Source organism: Microcaecilia unicolor, chromosome 2, assembly GCF_901765095.1.
Source record: "Microcaecilia unicolor chromosome 2, aMicUni1.1, whole genome shotgun sequence".
In the NCBI taxonomy this organism is placed as follows: Eukaryota; Metazoa; Chordata; class Amphibia; order Gymnophiona; family Siphonopidae; genus Microcaecilia; species Microcaecilia unicolor.
The window spans coordinates 540,896,670-540,915,607 of NC_044032.1; positions in this window are offsets into that span (position 1 = coordinate 540,896,670).

An 18,938-nucleotide genomic window follows, 5' to 3' on the forward strand; every position below is an offset into this window, starting at 1 on the left:
GATCTGGATTTCAGCTTTCTACCTAAGAGCCTAAATTTTGCTTCCAGAACCTCTCTCCCACATTTTCCTATGTCATTAGTACCCACATGTACCAAGACAGCCGTCTCCTCCCCAGCACTATCTAATGGCATATGTGAGGGTGTTGAGGATGTTCAAGGTCTGGTGTGCTGAGTGTGGACTTTCTCCCTTCTCTGCTCAGATTGCTCATGTCCTAGCGTTTCTCCAGATAGGTCTTCAGAAAAGATTGGCAACATTGCATACCTTTGCCAAACACTACAGGATGGATGTTGTGGTGCAGTTTTGGGGCTCCGGTCCTCAGGGTGGTGGCGACAGGATCCCATCCACTCTAGGGATTGCTTTTGAACATGTCACAGGTTCTGGTATATCAGGAAGCTAAGTAATGGATGGAGAAATTAAGTCTTAGCTGATCAGAGTGGAGGAGTGGCCTAGTGGTTAGGGTGGTGGACTTTGGTCCTGAGGAACTGAGTTTGATTCCCGGCACAGGCAGCTCCTTGTGACTCTGGGCAAGTCACTTAACCCTCCATGCCTGCTGCATTGAGCCTGCCATGAGTGGGAAAGCGTGGGGTACAAATGTAACTAAAATAAATCATTTTCTTTCCATTAGTCCTTCCCACTATTTCAGAGGCCCACCCGATGTTTCTGAGATGTTTAATCATTGCAAAGTAATGGGTCAAATAAAGACTTTCACCTTGCATGGTGCTTCCTGCATATCTCTTGTTCTCTACAAGTTGTTCAGAGATGAGAGGTCCACACGTGTTTGCTTGTCTGGTTAGTGTTAGGTTAGCGAGTTATTTAAGGTGGTTGTGATTATCCTGAATTTCTTCTTACTACGTGTCTATGTAAATACTGAGTTGCTGGACTAGATACCAAGAAAGATAAGTCTCAGCTCAGTTTTCAATTCTCTATCTCCACCTGCTGATTGATGGACACAGCTATCCCACAGATTCTTGAATAGTGGGAACGACTAATGGAAAGAAAATTATCAGGTAAGACCTAATTTCTCCTTATTCCACAAGTCTGGCAGAGCAAAGAAAAAAAGCTTATTTTTATGTAGTAACCTTGCCTCACTCCTAGTGAGCAGATTTTCTGATTGTAAACATAGGGATCTATTAGTGTTTATTTATAGAAAGGGTTTTAGATTCCAGTCAAACCCTTAAATCTAATTCTGGCTTCCTTGCGTAGCCAATATAAACTAGTTAGGATAGGATTATAATGCTGCCATTCATCTGTACCTACCAATAACACAGCTGCAGTGTCTTGAATCAGCTGTAGGCATTGCATACCCTTCTATGGCAGTCCCAAACAGAGCAGATCATAATAATCTAATTGAAAATTAATCACTGCATAGATTATGTAAACAAATAGAGGTTAAAAAAGTTTAGTGGGGCAGGAGGTCACGTATTGGTGGCAGTGTGTCTTTATAAAATACTAGCATAAATCCTGGAGGAATCACACAGAGTTTGAAGGCATGGGTGTAGTTTCTTGGGGGCGACCCAAACAAGCTACCCTTCTAGCGGTGACTGACTGCGAATGCGACTTCAGTAGTAGCAGTCTAAAGGAACCCCGAACTTTCTGGCCCTGCCTCTCGCTCACTCTCACTCTCCCCTGCCCCCGTCCTCTGCCCCTGTCCCCTGCAGAATTTAAAAAATGAAACCATGCACGGGGCCCAGGGTGGTCCTGTGCACACCGCTGCTGGCTGCCGTCAGGAAGGGGAAGGAGGGAAGCTGGCAGTTGTGCATGCAGGACCTCCCTCAGTCCCGCACACAGTTTCATTTTTCACACTTTGCGGGGGATGGGGCAGGAGAGAATGAGATTGAGCGAGAGGCAAGGCCAGGAAGTTTGGGGTTCCTTTAGGTTGCCGCTGCTGCAGTCACAATCACACAGTTTCATTTTTGTTTTGCAGGCAGCCATGGGGACGGGGGAGGGGCAGAAAGGCAGGGTCAGGAATCGGTTCCTTCAGGCCATAGGCGCCGACTCCGTGGGTGCTGTGGGTGCTTGAGTACCCCCAATATTTCACCCACCGAAGTTTGTTCACCCACCGGAAGTTCGTTCCCTCCCTCCCTCCTCCCTTCGAGTTCCAGGTCCCCTCCCTCCGAATTTTAAAAGTCATCTATTTTACCTTGTCAGGGTTAGGGCGGCAGCAGCGGTAAAAAGCATGCAGGCTCAGCTCGGTGCTTAGTTCAGTTTTCCCTTCTCTCTCTCTCTCAGCTCTGGTCCTGCCCTCATTTCCTGTTTCCTCAAGGGCGGGGCCAGAGCTGAGAGAGAGAGAAAGGAAAACAACTAAGCACCGAGCCGAGCCTGCATGCTTTTTACCGCTGCTGCTGCTCTAACCCCGATGAGGTAAGATAGATGACTTTTAAAATTCAGAGGGAGGGGGCCTGGAACTCAAAGGGAGGGAGGGGGGACCCTGGAACTGGGAAGAAGGGAGGGGGGAGCCTGGAACTCAGAGGGAGGGGGGAGCCTGAACTCAGAGGGAGGGAGGGACCCTGGAACTGGGAGGGAGGAAGGGAGGGAGGGAGGGGGGACCCTGGAACTCAGAGGGAGGGAGGGGGGCCTGGAACTGGGAGGGACTGGAACTGGGAGGGAGGGAGGAACTGGGAGGGAGGGAGGGGGATGGGGTAAAGGGGGAGGGGAGACAGGGGGGAGAGGGAGGGAGGGGGAGGGAGGGGGACAGGGTGGGGGGGAGAGGGAGGAGGAGGGGGTCAAGGGGGAGGGGGGATGAGGGGGAGGGGGAGGGGGGAATGCACCACCTGTAAAAAAAAAATTCAGCACCCCCAATCATTTTGAAAAGGTGGCTCCTATGACTTCCAGTATTGGTAGGTTAGCACTTGCCTCCTTTTGTGTTTGGTGTTTTCGTCAGCAAGAAAAGGTTTACAAACAGCATCTCCGAAGTGCCTTTAAATATCCTAGTTTTTCAAAGTGTGATCCTTCGCCTAAATAGATAATCAAGACTGACTATTGCTACTACTGATCATTTCTATAAGTGCTACTAGACGTATGCAGCGGTGTACACATTATATGCACGTATTTTCTCTGTCCCTAGAGGGCTCACAATCTAAGTTTCTTGTACCTGGGGCATTGGAGGGTTAAGTGACTTGCCCAAGGTTACAGGGAGCTGCAGTGGAAATCAAACCCAGGTTGCTAGGATCAAAGCCCACTGAACTAACCATTAGGTTACTCCTGCTACATTTCCTGTCATAATGGAGATTTTCTAAATCTACTCTCCTTCAATCATAAGCCCACATCTGAGTTGTAAGGATCAGTGTGTATCTTTGGCTTGATTCACGTCACCACCACTTACTTGCACAATGTTGAAAAACAGGTTCAGGCTGAACTGAATGCCAGCAGCTGCACGTATTTTTCCTTCACTGTGCCCTATGCACACGTGCAGCAGAGGACATAAAAGAAGGACGTGTATTCTCAGAGGGCAGACCGAACATAAATGAAGTTTAAGTCAGCACCTGTATGTTTCATTCCGAAAGCGTAGTTAGACAATAGTTCTGTCCTATCCAAGTATAGGAAGGGTGGAGAAAAAAATCCATCATAGATTGTAAAGGTGAAGGCTGAAGTAGCATAAAAGGAGGAAAGACAATGCACTCGGTTTAATACAAAACAGCTCAGAGAATGTTGCTCTCTGATTTTTTGGCATTTGTAAGTGTTGATTTAACAGGTGAAGCGTAACAGGAAAACATTTTTACAGAGGGTATGACTTGGACCAGGAACTTGTGAGACCAGGAACTTGTGAGGCCAACAAAACAGACGTTCTTTTTATGTGTTTTTTTCTTTCTTTGATTGTTTGTAGAAATACACAGTGTACGTTTAAGAAGTGCCACCTAGAGATACAATTGAACTGTACATAAAGGAAACCCTGTTCTACTCTCTCTGGCCTTTTCTGTATTGAGTACCCAGTGGAGTTTGGGCAAAATATAAACATTTTAAAGTTACTTGAGTTTCAAATCACTCCTATACATAGGGCCAGCGTAATGGGGGTACAAATAGGGCAATTCACTTGGAACTCCATCCTACACAGAGCCCCAAAACCACCTATATCTGAAAGAGATACAGCCTGTTGGTGGGCTTTGGCGCTCCCATCTAAATTCTTTCCCAGGCCCCAGCATGTTTAATACCGGCCTTGCCTATAAGAGTTCCATATCATGGTAACTTAAGCTACCTTACCAATATGCAGTAAAATACCTTCAGACATGCCTTACTTTATTCACAGAGAAAGCAGTTTGTGTTGAAGGAGGAGCAATCTAGTGGTTAGTGTAACTGTAGTAACGTGAATAAGGGCAGGCCCTGGAGCCAGGATAAACCAGACCCACACAGCGGGTTAAAGTGAACAAAATAATATGTATTTCAGGTGTCAGGTAGGGGTCCTATTCAATTCACAGTTGAGGGAAGAAAAATAAATATAAATCGGTATAATCGAAAGCTGAATTTGGTTGTCTTCAACTGCACTCCGTCGCAGGAACGAACAAAGTTGATGGGGCGTGTCGGAGGCATGGCGAAGGCGGGACTTGGGCGTGGTTATCGGTCGAGGAGAGATGGGCGTCTTTAGCTGATAATCGAAACAAGAAGAGCGTTTTTAACGAGAATTTGGTCCACTTTATTTGGACCCTTTTTTTCAGGTCCAAGTCCCAAAAAAGTGCCCCAACTGACCAGATGACCACCGGAGGGAATCGGGGATCACCTCCCCTGACTCCCCCAATGGTCACTAACCCCCTCCCACCAAAAAAAACCCACTTTACAAACTTTTTTTCCCAGCCTGTATGCCAGCCTCAAATGCCGTACTCACCTCTATGACAGCAGAATGTGTTCTATCCTCTGACAGCCTTTCCCTGGTTCTGATGCGGGTCTCGGGTGAGTGTGACACCTTTTCTGTTAAGGGCACTGCAGAGTCACATCAGCAATGCAATGTGGTGGGTGTAGGGTATTGGGCTCCGTGATTCCACTAGCTTGTGTTACATGCTCACAATGTTGGTAGTTGGTAGGCTCTACTCCCATGGTGCTTTTCCCTCTGCTTACTGGGTCAGAGTGTGCCCTGTTTTGTTTCCGGTAGTCCATGAGGTAGTGGCCATTTTTGTAAGACAGTTTTAGATCCCGTTCATGTGTTAGCCACGTTACAGAACTTAGTTCTTACCTTGAATGTTGCTGAAAGAGGGCATTGTACACCATTCTGCCAGCTCTGACCTACTGCTCATCTCAGTACCAGGGAGACTCTTTGCCAGTGGGGCACAACCTCTGATCTGCAGTTAACTGTGAGTAAACGTGCTTATTCCAATAAAGGATGTTTTCGGAGACATTAGTCTTCAGGTGTCAACTGGTGTGCCAAGATTATACAGCAGCAACAAGTCCTAGAGGCCTGCGTGTATGCAGGTCCCTGGAGCACTTTTAGTGGGTACTGCAGTGCACTTCAGGCAGGCGGACCCAGGCCCATCCCCCCTACCTGAAACACTTGTGCTGGTAAATGGGAGGCCTCCAAAACCCACTGTACCCACATGTAGGTGCCCCCTTCAACCCTAAGAGCTATGGTAGTGTTGTACATTTGTGGGTAGTGGGTTTTGGGGGAGGGGGTTGGGGGCTCAGCACCCGTGGTAAGGGACCTATGCATGTGGGAGTGTTGTCTGAAATCCACCGCACTGACTTCTAGGGTGTCCAGTTGGTGTCCTGGCATGTCAGGGGGGCGAGTGCACTACGAATCCCGGCCCCTCCCATGACCAAATGGCTTGGACTGGGATGTTTCCGAGCTGGGCATTTTTAGTTTCCATTATCGCTAAAAAAAACACATGCCCAGCTTGGAAACGACTAAATCCATGGCATTTTGGTCCGTACAAACCGTATTTTCGAAGCGGAAGATGGACGCCCATTTTTTTTCGAAAATACGGTTTGTCCCACCCCTTCACGTACCCGTTCTCAGACATAGACGCCCATGGAGATGGGCGTTCGCGTTCGATTATGCCCCTCTTTGAGACCTTAGGTAAGTCACTTTATCTCAGGTAACCATTTAGATTGAAAAGTCTTTGGATCAAAGACTTATTGCATCTGAATTCGAATAATACATCACACTGCCTTGTATATACTTTGGAAAGGCAGGCAAAAGAATCCAAAACCAGGCAAAATAACTCAGATTGCTGCAAGATCAATATCACAAAAATTCTCACAGTGCCAATACGGAGCAGCGAGGGCCAGCGGCAGTCCACTGTTCAATAGATCTCAGTTGCACTGGGATCCTGGGATGCACTGGGCAGGACTTCAATACCATATAACCCTTATGTTGGGGGTGGGGGCTAGAGGTCCATTGGACCTCCAGCTTCCTGTGCCCTTGTATCGGAGGGATGTCCGGGGCCAGTGGGCCTTATCCATTGGAGGGTGGGGGGGTCCAAGGGTCCACTGGACCCCCAGGACTGACAATGGCAGTCCGGGCTAACAGTGACAGCCTGGGCTGCCTGGCTTGAAAGGGAGGGGGAGAGGAAGAGAGGAGAACCCTAATGCCAGTTCTAAGCTAGAATAGGGTTAAGGCGGTATTCCACCTATACAAACAGAGCGCAGTGCTCTGATCATACAGGCTAAATACCGCAGAGCTCATTTAAATATATTTGTTTGCCATGCCAGGGCCCTCTGTTCATACTACACTGGTAAATGTGGGCACTAGTCCAGCATTAGTGGCCTCTAGCGTCCACATTTACCTTTGGTCATTGGGGCCCAAGTATCTCCCTGTCCAACTCCTGCCCCTTCCCCCCTAACACATGATGTAGCACCTCCATCTCTCTCTTTCTACCCCCCTCAGTCCCTCTCTCTTCAGCAGGGCCGCTGAGAGACTGAGCCGGGCCCGGGGCAAGGCCGCCCCCCCAATCGCTACCACTGTTGCCTCCCTCTCCTGCTCTCAGGCCGCCAGTGCCACAGTCCCTAGTCTCCACCCACCCACCCCCAGCCCTGTCGACAGCCCCCCTCCGTTTGCCACCGGGCCCCCTGCATTCAAATCAGCAGCGCCTCACCTCTGTGTGAAAGTGGCACATTGCCTCCCTTCGGGCCCTCCCTCACTGTGCCACTGTGTGGAGCTGGGAGGGTACAAGTCTCAAGATTCACGTAAGGTGCCTTTCTTCCAGGAGGATCAGGAGTCAATGGAGCAGGCTTATAAACTGACAAAAAAGAATAGGTTTATTCATATTTACAGAATTTAGTAAATGACAATAAATATATAAATAATTGTAAAATAATTAATTAAATATGGGGCTCTTTGTAGCCTAGTACAGCAGACCTTGATCCTGGGGAAGTGGGCTCAATTCCCACTGCAGCTCCCTGTGACTCTGGGCAAGTCACCTAACCCTCCAATGCCCCATGTACAAATAAGTACCTATATATACCACTTTGAATGTAGTTGCAAAAACCACAGAAAGGCAGTATATCAAATACTATTCCCTTTTAGGTGCCAACATGTGTCCAATGCAGCAAAAATGGCCTAACACAGGATGCACTAAAGCATTCTGTGTTAGTATTGCCATCTGTGTGCGTTAAGTGAACAATATTTTTTGTTGTATTTTCTATGAGGGTGTATGTCAGTGGCAGAGAATGGGATGCACTAATCAGCTAGCATGCTGATAGAAGTGTATAAAATAATGAGTGGAATGGATCGGGTGGATGTGAAGCGACTGTTCACGCTATCCAAAAATACTAGGACTAGAGGGCATGAGTTGAAGCTACAGTGTGGTAAATTTAAAACGAATCGGAGAAAATTTTTCTTCACCCAACGTGTAATTAGACTCTGGAATTCGTTGCCGGAGAACGTGGTACGGGCGGTTAGCTTGACGGAGTTTAAAAAGGGGTTAGATAGATTCCTAAAGGACAAGTCCATAGACCGCTATTAAATGGACTTGGAAAAATTCCGCATTTTTAGGTATAACTTGTCTGGAATGTTTTTACGTTTGGGGAGCGTGCCAGGTGCCCTTGACCTGGATTGGCCACTGTCGGTGACAGGATGCTGGGCTAGATGGACCTTTGGTCTTTCCCAGTATGGCACTACTTATGTACTTATGTACCACCTCGCTAACTGATTAGCGAGTCCATAACACATGTGCCCTTAGTGTATCCTAAATAGGCCTCCTGTGGTATTTTTTTTTTTAATGGCCACACGCTATTGCTAACATTAGTACACAGCCAAGAAATGATGTAATAGAAAAAGGGCAAATTTACCATCATACTAGAAATGGCGCAGGAAAGATCTGCAAGTGCCAAACCCATTTCTTAGCACCGCTTATAACAGACTGGTAAGGCACAATGAAAAATTTCATTGCATTCTACCATCTACTTACAGAAATGAAAAAAAAAAATATTAATCCAAAACAAAGGTTCCAAGAATATAAAGGGAAAAGGCACATGTGAGGAACACAATGAAAAAAAAAAAAAAAAACACTACTGTGAATTTGCAATTCACATTTGTTCCCCCAGGGGGCAGCATTCTCCTTCTATCTGCTTACTCGTCCCTGGTGGGATCCTGCTTTGTTTCAGGTATAGAAAAGGTATTTTTGTTATACGTTACATTGTGCTTCTTATATTCCGTTAACACCATTTATTTCTAAGCGGATTACATATAAAGAAGCTAGACATTACCAAGGAATTATAGAACTACTATAGCAACTGTACAGCTGCAGGAGCCAACCACAGTATTTTCAGGGCTAAACATCCAGCTGGCAGATCCAGGGCCAAAAGAAAGGTTTACTGTGGATCTAGTGTAATAAACTGTGCACTGAACCTGCATTGAGTTTCAGCAGAGTTTCATAATGCATATGTAAAACAAGTTTCACTTCTGATGCAGTATACTAACGGGAAAGCACTGTGGTGTTAGGAAAATGTGGGCACAAAAGCAGGTAATAAACACAATTTTCAGAGACACCCAAGGGTGGCCTATCCCAATTCTAAAGATTTACCACTGCAGTACTGGAGATTGAAGGTCAATGAGTGAGGTTTTTCTCGTGGAACCCAGCCATGTCTAAAACTAGTTCTGGCAGATGCACAAGAAAATAAAATTCTTTTTTCTACATTTGTTGTCTGGCCATTTTATTTTTCTTATTGTATAGGTCCTAGTCTCTGTTTTCCTCTTTTATCTCTAAACTGTCTTGCCAAAGTCTCCTTGTCCATTTGGCACATCTTTTCTCTCCATGTCCACCATCCATCTTCTCTCTACTTCCCTATCTATCTGACCCAGCATCACCCCTGTCTTCCTGCCATGCTGAGTATCTCCCATCTCTGTATCCTTATTATTACTGTGTCTAACATAACTCTTGTATGTCCCTATTCCCCCTCCCCCCCACACACATGCCAGCATCTCTCTCTTCCTTTCCTCCTGTCTCCCTCTCCTGACCAACATCTCTCCCTCTCTCTTCCCTCCCTCTGCCCCTTCCCAGGGGTCCAGCAAGTGTTCCTCTCTCTTCCCTCACTCCTGTTCTGTCTCCCCTTTGCAGGATCAACACCTCTTCCTCTTCCTTCTTTCCCTTCAGGTCCTGGAACCTTTTTTGTCCCCCCCCCCAACTAAGTCCAGCACCTTGTTCCTTCTCTGCATCTCCTCTCTTCCTCACCTCCCTCATTGGCTCTCTCTCTTTCCTACATGACCTCCCTATCCAGCACCTCTTTCCCTCATTGCCCCCACCCGATGCAGTACCTCTCTCGCTCCTTGCCCCCCCCCCAAAGTAGCACCTCTCTCCTTCCTTGCCCCCCTGATGCAGCACCTGTCTCTCCTTTGTCCTCCTCCCAATGCAGCACCTGTCTCCCTCATTGTCATCCCCCCCCCACGATGCAGCACCTCCCTTTCTCTGTCATCCTCTACCCCCACGCATTCCAGTACCTCTCCTCTTCCCTTCTTGCTGCGATTAATCTATTTGTTCAGTGCCAGCATCCTCAGCAGGCTGCTTCAGCCAATCCGGGGGATCTTTCCTCAGCTGTTGGATGCCCTAGGCAAACCTTCAGAGGTAAATGAAGCTATTAGAGCTAAAAGAAAATCCTTCAGAAAATGGAAGAAGAATCTGACTGAAAATAATAAGAAATAGCATAAGGAATGGCAAGTCAAATGCAAAGCGCTGATAAGGAAGGCAAAGAGAGACTTTGAAAAAAAGATTGCGTTGGAGGCAAAAACATGTAGCAAAAACTTTTTTAGGTATATTAGAAGCAAGAAGCCAGCAAAAGAATCAGTTTGACTGCTAGATGACCGAGGGGTAAACAGGGCACGCAGGGAGGACAAATACATAGCAGAGAGATTAAATGAATTCTTTGCATCGGTATTCACTGAGGAAGATGTGGGAGAGATACCGGTGCTAGAAATGGTATTTAAAGCTCACAAATTGAAGAGTAGCAAATCACCTGTACTGTATGGTATTCATCCCAGAGTCCTGATAGAACTGAAAAATGAACTTGCATAACTATTGTTAGTAATATGTAATTTATCATTAAAATCAAGCATGGTACCAGAAGATTGGAGGGTGGCCAATGTAATGCTGATTTTTAAAAAAGGTTCCAGAGGTGATCTAGGAAATTATAGACCGGTGAGCCTGATGTCGGTACCAGGCAAAATGGTAGAGACTATTATAAAGAACAAAATTACAGAGCATGTTCAATAACATGGGCTAATGAGACAAAGCCAACATGGATTTAGTGAAGGGAAATCCTGCCTCACCAATCTACTAAATTGCTTTGAAGGGGTGAACAAACATGTGGATAATGGTGAGCCGGTTGATATTGTGTATCTGGATTTTCAAAAGACATTTGTCAAAGTACCTCATGAGAGGAAATTGGAGAGTCATGGGACAGGAGGTGGTGTTCTAATGTGGATTAAAAACTGGTTAGAAGATAGAAAACAGAGAGTAGGGTTAAATGTTCAGTATTCTCAATGGAGAAGGGTAAATAGTGGGGCTCCCCAGGGGTCTGTGCTGGGACCACTGCATTTTAACCTATTTATAAATGATCTAGAGATGGGAATAACAACTGAGGTAAAATCTGCTAACAGCACAAAATTATTCAAAGTTGTTAAATCGCAAGAGCATTGTGAAAAATTACAAGAGGATCTTATGAGACTGGGCATCCAAATGGCAGATGACGTTTAATGTGAGCAAGTGCAAAGTGATACATGTGAGAAAGAGGAACCCAAACTATAGATATGTGATGCAAGGTTTCACATTAGGAGTCACCAACCAGGAAAGGGATCTAGGTGTCATCGTTGATGATGTGATGAAACCCCTGCTCAGTGTGCGGCGGAGGCTAAGAAAGCAAATAGAATGTTAGGTATTATAAAGAAAAGAATGGAAAACAAAAATGAGGACTGTGTGCAATTCTGGTCACCACATCTCAAAAAAGATATAGTGGAATTAGAAAACGTACAGAGAAGGGTGACGAAAATGATAAAGGGGATGGGACGACTTCAATATGAGGAAAGACTAAACTTGGAGAAAAGATGGCTGAGGAGAGATATGATAGAGGTCTATAAAATAATGAGTGGAACGAATGGGTAGATGTGAATCACTTGTTTGCTCTTTCCAAAAATACTAGGACTAGGGAGCACGAAATGAAGTAGTAAATTTAAAACATATTGGAGAAAACATTTCATCATTCAATGTGTAATTAAACTCTGAAATTCATTACCAGAGAATGTGGTAAAAGCAGTTAGATTAGTGGGTTTTAAAAACGGTTTGAATAACTTCCTAAAAGAAAAGTCCATAAGCCATTACACTTGGGGAAAATCCACTGCTTATTTCTAGGATAAGCAGCACAAAATGTATTGCACTGTTTTGGGATGTTGCCAGGTACTTGTAACCTGGATTGGCTACTGTTGGAAATAGGATGCTGGGCTTGGTGGCCTTTCGATCTGTCCCAGTATGGCAAATCTTATGATCTTATGTCCTCCCCCCTCTGAGATTTTGATAACTAAACAATCATAGTCATGGGGAGGGAGGAGAAAAAGATGGGGTAATGCTGGAAGGGGGAAGAGAGAGACATGGGTAATACTGAATGGTGCAGGGGGAAGAGAGAGAGAGACTGGGGAAAAGCATGCCAGGGACAGACAGAGAGGGGCAATGGTGGATTGTGGGGTGGGTGGAGAGAGACAAGAGAGGAAATGCAGGATAGAAGGGGGAAAGCGACACACACAGAGGAGCTGCTGGATGGTACTGGTGGGGGGGGGGGAGGAAGATATAGAGACGAGCTGCTGGATGGCAAGTGGTAGAGAGAGAGAGAGAGAAAAAAAAGTTGGATGGTGGGGGGCGAGGGGAGAAGAGTTAGTTAAAGACTGGTATAACCCAGGTCTCACCGACCAGCTCAGTTCTGAACAACAACTCACTCTCCACACACACAGTGGTGTGCTGGAGCCGGCTCGCATTGGCTCGCAAGAACCGATTGTTAGATTTTCTGAAAATCTGTGAGCTGGTTGTTGCGCCAGATCAGCTGGGGCAGGAGCGATCCTCCATCCTATGCTCTTGCCCCAGGGCTGGCGCAACCCGGTAAGCATGGCAGGGAGGGCGCTGACCTCTGGAGGGTGCCACAAGCCATGCTTACTGGTGGCTCACAGTTCCAGCCCCAGCTGCAGCCCCCTGTCCCCACCTGCCCGCCCTCAGCTCTTGCAACAATCCCCTTTTTGTTCTTGCTACCCTGCGTCTCTTTTACCTCATAGTGGCAGCATGATAGCATCAGTGAAAGAAGCAGGCAATTACCTCAGAGGAGGGTGGGACACAGTGAGGGAAGGCCTGAGCTGGCAGCCTTATTCTTTCACTGATGCTGTCACGCTGCTGCTTTGAGGTAAAAGAGACACAGGGTGGCAAGAACAAAAAGATCCTATCTAAGGCTACATTATCCCAAATGTCAAGGCCTAAAATACAAATCAACGCTTACAACCAGTTTCACGTACATCTGCACCAAAACCTGGAACTCACTACCGAATTACTTAAAATACATGGACAACTATCTAACATTACGAAAACACATGAAAGCTCATTTCTTCAGGCAATTCCTTTCCAACAGAATCACATAGCCAAGGACATCCCGGCCATCACAGTACAGCACACAGTCACAATTTGAATTGAACTGGGACTGTGTTTAATTCTCTACAATTTTGGTACTCGTCTACCTAAGTTAACTGTAAGCCACACTGAACTTACCAGTAGGTTGGAAAATGTGGGGTATAAATGGAGGGCTCTCAAGGAGTGGTAGTGGGATTTCTACCCTTGAAAATGTGGGGTACAAATGCATAAATAAAATAAAAATAAATAATTCACTATGTACAGTCAGCATTTGGTTTAAGAGGTTTTCTATCCATCCCGGACCATTTGATATAGTCTTATACATTAATTAAACAGTTTCTTATAGCAATCCCGAAATATGTACATATCTACAGCCTTCCAGTTCATTACCTATCCCTTTGGACTGTATAATCCAAGGCTGTTCTGGTAGTGTTGGTTGTCACCAGCAAACTCCTCCAGGATCAGACCTCCTTGCTGTCCCCTCCTCCAGAGATGCAATTCATTGAGTTGCAACCTCTGGCTTTGAACAGACTCTTCCTTGTTCCTGTTCATGGGGCTCCCCTTGCCTACCCAACAGTTATTGCCTGTGGCTAACAATAACTCCCCCTTGACTCAGCCTTAGGTTATCTGGCCTTTCCAGGATACTCCCTTTCCTCATGGATCCTGGTGGTGGGGGTTAAGGCAACCAAAGACCTCATGCACTCCCCATCCATAACATTTATTAAATCTTAACTCCTCCTACACTGTCACTCAGTAACAAGAACATTTTCCTACTGCAAACTTATCCAGGAAACCACCCCTTTGGGCTGGATCCTTTACCTCCCACAACTCAGAACCCTCCCCTCAGAGACTCTGGAGAGCTCTCTCATGATGGCACTTAGTAATCCCCATTATAATGGGGGATTACACTTGGGAATAAGAGGAAGGAGAAAAGGAGGACAGGGTAAGGGAAACAGATGGAAAGCTGTAGGTAGATGCAGTAACAAGATGGAGATACTGGATAATATGAATGAATCTGTGGGGGCCCATGCCCCTGTGGCCCCACCTAGCTACGCCACTGGTGCTGGACTATGGTGCTAGGGCTGACTAGAACCCAAGTGTTAAAGTGTCTGCATATATTTCCAGAATACTGTAAATATTGTTCTATGTAATATATTGTATTGCTTTTGTGCATTATTTTGACTTTTTGGTATATAATTCCTAGAGGGCATTCAGTTTGCATATTGCCATCAGCAACAGACATACTGGGGGTGGGGAGTGGGGGGAGGAGGGGAGGGAGAAAGATGGTGCAGCTGCACCAGAGCCATATAATGAAGGATTCCTTCCATGCTGTGTTCAAAAGTGCACTAGTCCCTTCCCAGCAATATAGGTGTGTGGGTGTGTGGCAGCAGCCAAGAAAGCAAACAGAATACTAGGAATAATTAGGAAAGGGATACAAAATAAAACCAAGAATATTATAATGCCACTGTACCACTCCATGGTGTGACCTCACCTTGAGTATTGTGTTCAGTTCTGGTTGCCTTATCTAAAAAAAGATAAAGTGGAATTAGAAAAGGTTCAAAGGTGACCAAAATGATAGTTGATGGAACTCCTCCCTTATGTAGAAAAACTAGAGAGGTTAGGGCTTTCCAGCTTGGAAATGAGAGGGCAGAGAGGAGATATGATTGAGGTCTACAAAATCCTGAGTGGGGTAGAACATGTACATAAGTACATAAGCATTGCCACGCTGGGACAGACTAAGAGTCCACCAAGCCCAGCACCCTGTCACCGACAGCGGCCAAAAGAACAAGCAATTTGTCCCGCCCATCCTAGAAATACTGTATTATTCCCTCGTCCATTCAATAACATTCTATGGCTTTTTCCTCCAGGAAGCCATCCAACCCTTTTTTAGAATCCGCTAAGTTAACCGCCTTAACCACCTTTTCCGGCAGCGAATTCTAGAGTTTAACTACTCGTTGAGTGAAGAAAAATTTCCTCAGATTCGTTTTAAATTTACCACACTGCAGCTTCATCGCATGCCCTCTTGTCCTAGTATTTTTGGAAAGCGTAAACAGACGCTCCACATCGACCCGTTCCATTCCACTCATTATCTTATAGACCTCTATCATATCTCCCCTCAGCTGCCTTTTCTCCAGGCTGAAGAGCCCCAGCCTCTTCAGCCTATCCTGATAGGGAAGGCGTCCCATCCCCGTATCATCTTTGTGGCCCTTCTCTGCACCTTTTCCAATTCCACTATGAGGGGCATAATCGAACGCGAACGCCCATTTGTAAAAACGTCCATCTCCGAGAACGGGTCCGTGAAGGGGCGGCCGAACTGTATTTTCGAAAAAAATGGACGTCCATCTTTTTTTTTGAAAATACATTGGATTAGGGCGTTTTTTGAGCTGGGCATTTTTGTTTTTTAGCGATAATCGAAACCGAAGCGTCCCAGCTCAAAAATGACCAAATCCAAGGCATTTGGTCATGGGAGGGGCCAGCATTCGTAGTGCACTGGTCCCCCTGAGATGCCTCTATGCCAGCCTCAAATATCATACCTAGCTCCATGACAGTAGTATGCAGGTCCCCAGAGCAATTTTACTTTAGTTGGTGCTGCGCGGGACCCATGCAGAGAGGAAAAATCGGAAGAAAAAAAAAAAAACAAGCAAGTGCAGTCAGGGACGTCCAAATTAAAAGATAGTAAAAGGGGGAATTGAACCAGCAACCTTTTGATTACAAGCTCAGTGCTCTAGCCAGTGCACCACTGATTAGACATCCTTTCATTTCCATTAAGTCTCTCCAAGTTTCTGTCAGCCAATCACAGCTCATTTAGCTGACATCTGTGTCAGCTAAACAGCGGTGATTGGCTGACAGAAACTTGGAGGGACTTAATGGAAAGGGAAGGACATCTAAGCATCTGAATAATGTGGTTCACTGGCTAGAGCACTGAGCTTATAATCAGAAGGTTGCTGGTTTGATTCTCCCTTTTACTAACCTGGTAATTTAGACGTCCCTGACTGCACTTGCTTGTTTTTTTTTTTTTTCTTCCGATTTTTCCTCTCTGCATGGGTCCCGCACAGCACTAACTAAACTAAAATTACTTCGGGGACCTGCATACTGCTGTCATGGAGCTGGGGATGACATTTGAGGCTGGCTTACAAGTTGGGAAAAAAGTGTTTAACATTCGGGTTTTTTTTGATGGGAGGGGGTTAGTGACCACTGGGGGAGTCAGGGGAGGTCATCCCCGGTTCCCTCCGGTGGTCATCTGGTCATTTAGGGCACTTTTTGGGACCTGTTCGTGAAAAAAACGGGTCCAACAAAAGTGACCTAAATTCTCTCTGAAAACGCCTTTCTTTTTTCCATTATCAGCCGAGCACGCACATCTCTGCTCAGCCGATAACCACGCCTCAGTCCCGCCTTCACCACGCCTCCGACACGCCCCCCTCAACTTTATGCGTTCCCGCGACGGAGTGCAGTTGGAAATGCCCAAAATCGGCTTTCGATTATACCAATTTGGGCACCCACAAGAGAAAGACGTCCATCTCCCGATTTAGGTCGGAATTTGGGCGTTTTTCTCTTTCGAAAATAAGTCTCTATGTCTTTTTTGAGGTGTGGCAACCAGAATTGAACACAATACTCGAGGTGCGGTCACACCATGGAGCGATACAATGGCAGAATAATATCCTTATTTTTGTTTTCAATCCCTTTCCTAATGATACCCAACATTCTATTTGCTTTCCTAGCCGCAGCAGCACGATGGCACCTAGATCCCTTTCTCGATCCGTGACTCCCAATGCTGAACCTTGCATGACGTAGTTATAGTTTGGGTTCCTCTTTCCCACATGCATCACTTTGCAGTTGCTCACATTAAATGTCATCTGCCATTTAGACGCCCAGTCTCCCAGTCTCATAAGGTAAAAGTGAATAGATTTTTCACTCTTTCAAAAACTACAACAATCATGGAATACTCAATGAAATTAAATAGAAATACTTTTAAAACAAATAGGAGGAAATATTTTTTCACTCAAAAATAGTTAAGCTGTGAAACTCATTGCCAGAGGATGTGGTAATAGCGGTTAGCGTATTTGGTTTTAAAAAAGGTTTGGAAAAGTTCATAGCCTGTTATAAAGATGGACTTGAGGGAAGCAACTGCTTGCCCTGAGATCAGTAGCATGGAATGTTGCTACCAATTGGGTTTCTGCCTGGTACTTGTGACCTGAATTGGCCACTGCTGGAAGCAGGATACTGGGCTAGATGGACCATTGGTCTGACCAAGTATGACTATTCTTATGTTTTGTGTAGGTATTGCCCCCGCCTCAAGGATTTTAATTTACTCTGTGCTACCTAGTCCCATCCTATACCTCACTAAGCCCCGCCTACTTTAGCCTCCCCAAACAGCCCAGTCATCGACTGCCTATGCTTCTACTTCTTTCTTCTCTAGATGCAATGGTTGGGCTAGCCAAGAACCCTTGTCCCTTTGTTGTATGATACAATGTACAGGGAAGCAGGAGCAAGAAGACAAATTTAAAGTGGCTGGGGTTGTATACCAGCCACAGTTCGCCTTCAAGAGGGGTCTCCTTCCGCCATTACTTTACTAGTTAAGAGATCCCTTCATTTGTTCCGGAAGCAGTGATGGTATTTCCAAGTCAAAGACCACTACCTTAGTAGAGACCCTAGAGGTCTGCAAATTCTACATGGAACAGACCTCTTTCTCTTACATTCCCTTTTCCAAAAGCTCAAATCAAGGCACAACTTTAGACACAGATCTAAACATTGTAGTGTCAACAAACTCAAATTGTAAGCCTCCCCTAGGGACAAAGACATACCTGCAATACCTGAACATAACTCACATTGAGTAACCACTGAAAAGGTGTGAGCTGAATACAAAATATTAAATCAAAACAGGAGAATAAATATAAAATGGCAACAAGCAGAAATATAAAAATGTGCCTTAGGATTAGAATCAAGACTTAAAAGCTCTTTGAATATGTCAGATTTTCATCAGTTTTCAAACTTACATTTTCAAAAAGGTGCACCCCTTCAGTATTGAATGCGATGGTATGTCCCAAGGACCAGGCTGAGAACCATTGCTTTATATACCCATATCTGATTTTGCTATCCACTAAATCTTTGGAGTCTGTGACTTTTTTTCTTTTTTGGATCAGCAAAAAGAAAAAAAAATGTTGTAATACGTAAGCTTTCAAAACCACATGGCGCCCTTCTTCAGATGCTATGTATGCTAATAAAATGAAATTCCCCCTTTTTATTGTTTCAATGTAAGCCCTTTTTCGAGTGCATCATGCCAAATGTGAACATTTTGTCTAACAGATCCATATATTAACCTGCTGATCATTTAGCATCAGCACTAAGATCACTCATTAGTCTTGTCCTATTTAAGGAAAACATTCTGAATTGCTCTAGGTTTTCTGGTAACATGTTCTAGTTCATAATTAACCTAGTTACTCAGCAATGCACTTTGCCCAGCTCTGCTATTTTCTTCTTAAATATAGCCTGGAATGCACTAGTTTGACCCCTGATTTTCAGGGATTATGACTCAAACTCCAGTCTTTAAGAAAGCCTCTGGCTTATTTGGGAGCCAAAAAACAAACAAAAAAAAAAACCAACAACAACAACATAAAAATAAACCAAACAAACAAAAAACATCCACACCAATTGCTCACATTATACATGGCATTTTAAGTGGCATCATGATATGTTCGCAGCATGCAAAAGAAATAGACAGACCTTCATCTCTCATGGTCTCTTTTATGTAGCCAGTTCCCCCAATGTGTTGCAGCTGAGGGTGACCCCAGCAGTGAGTAAACACATCATTTTTTTATGTCTATGGTTATAAAATCCTCTATTCCAGAGAGAAGATCTATAAAGGCTGGCTATCTAATCTTTGTATAGTCTCTGGACAGGAGTACAAAACCCTCACAGGAAAAA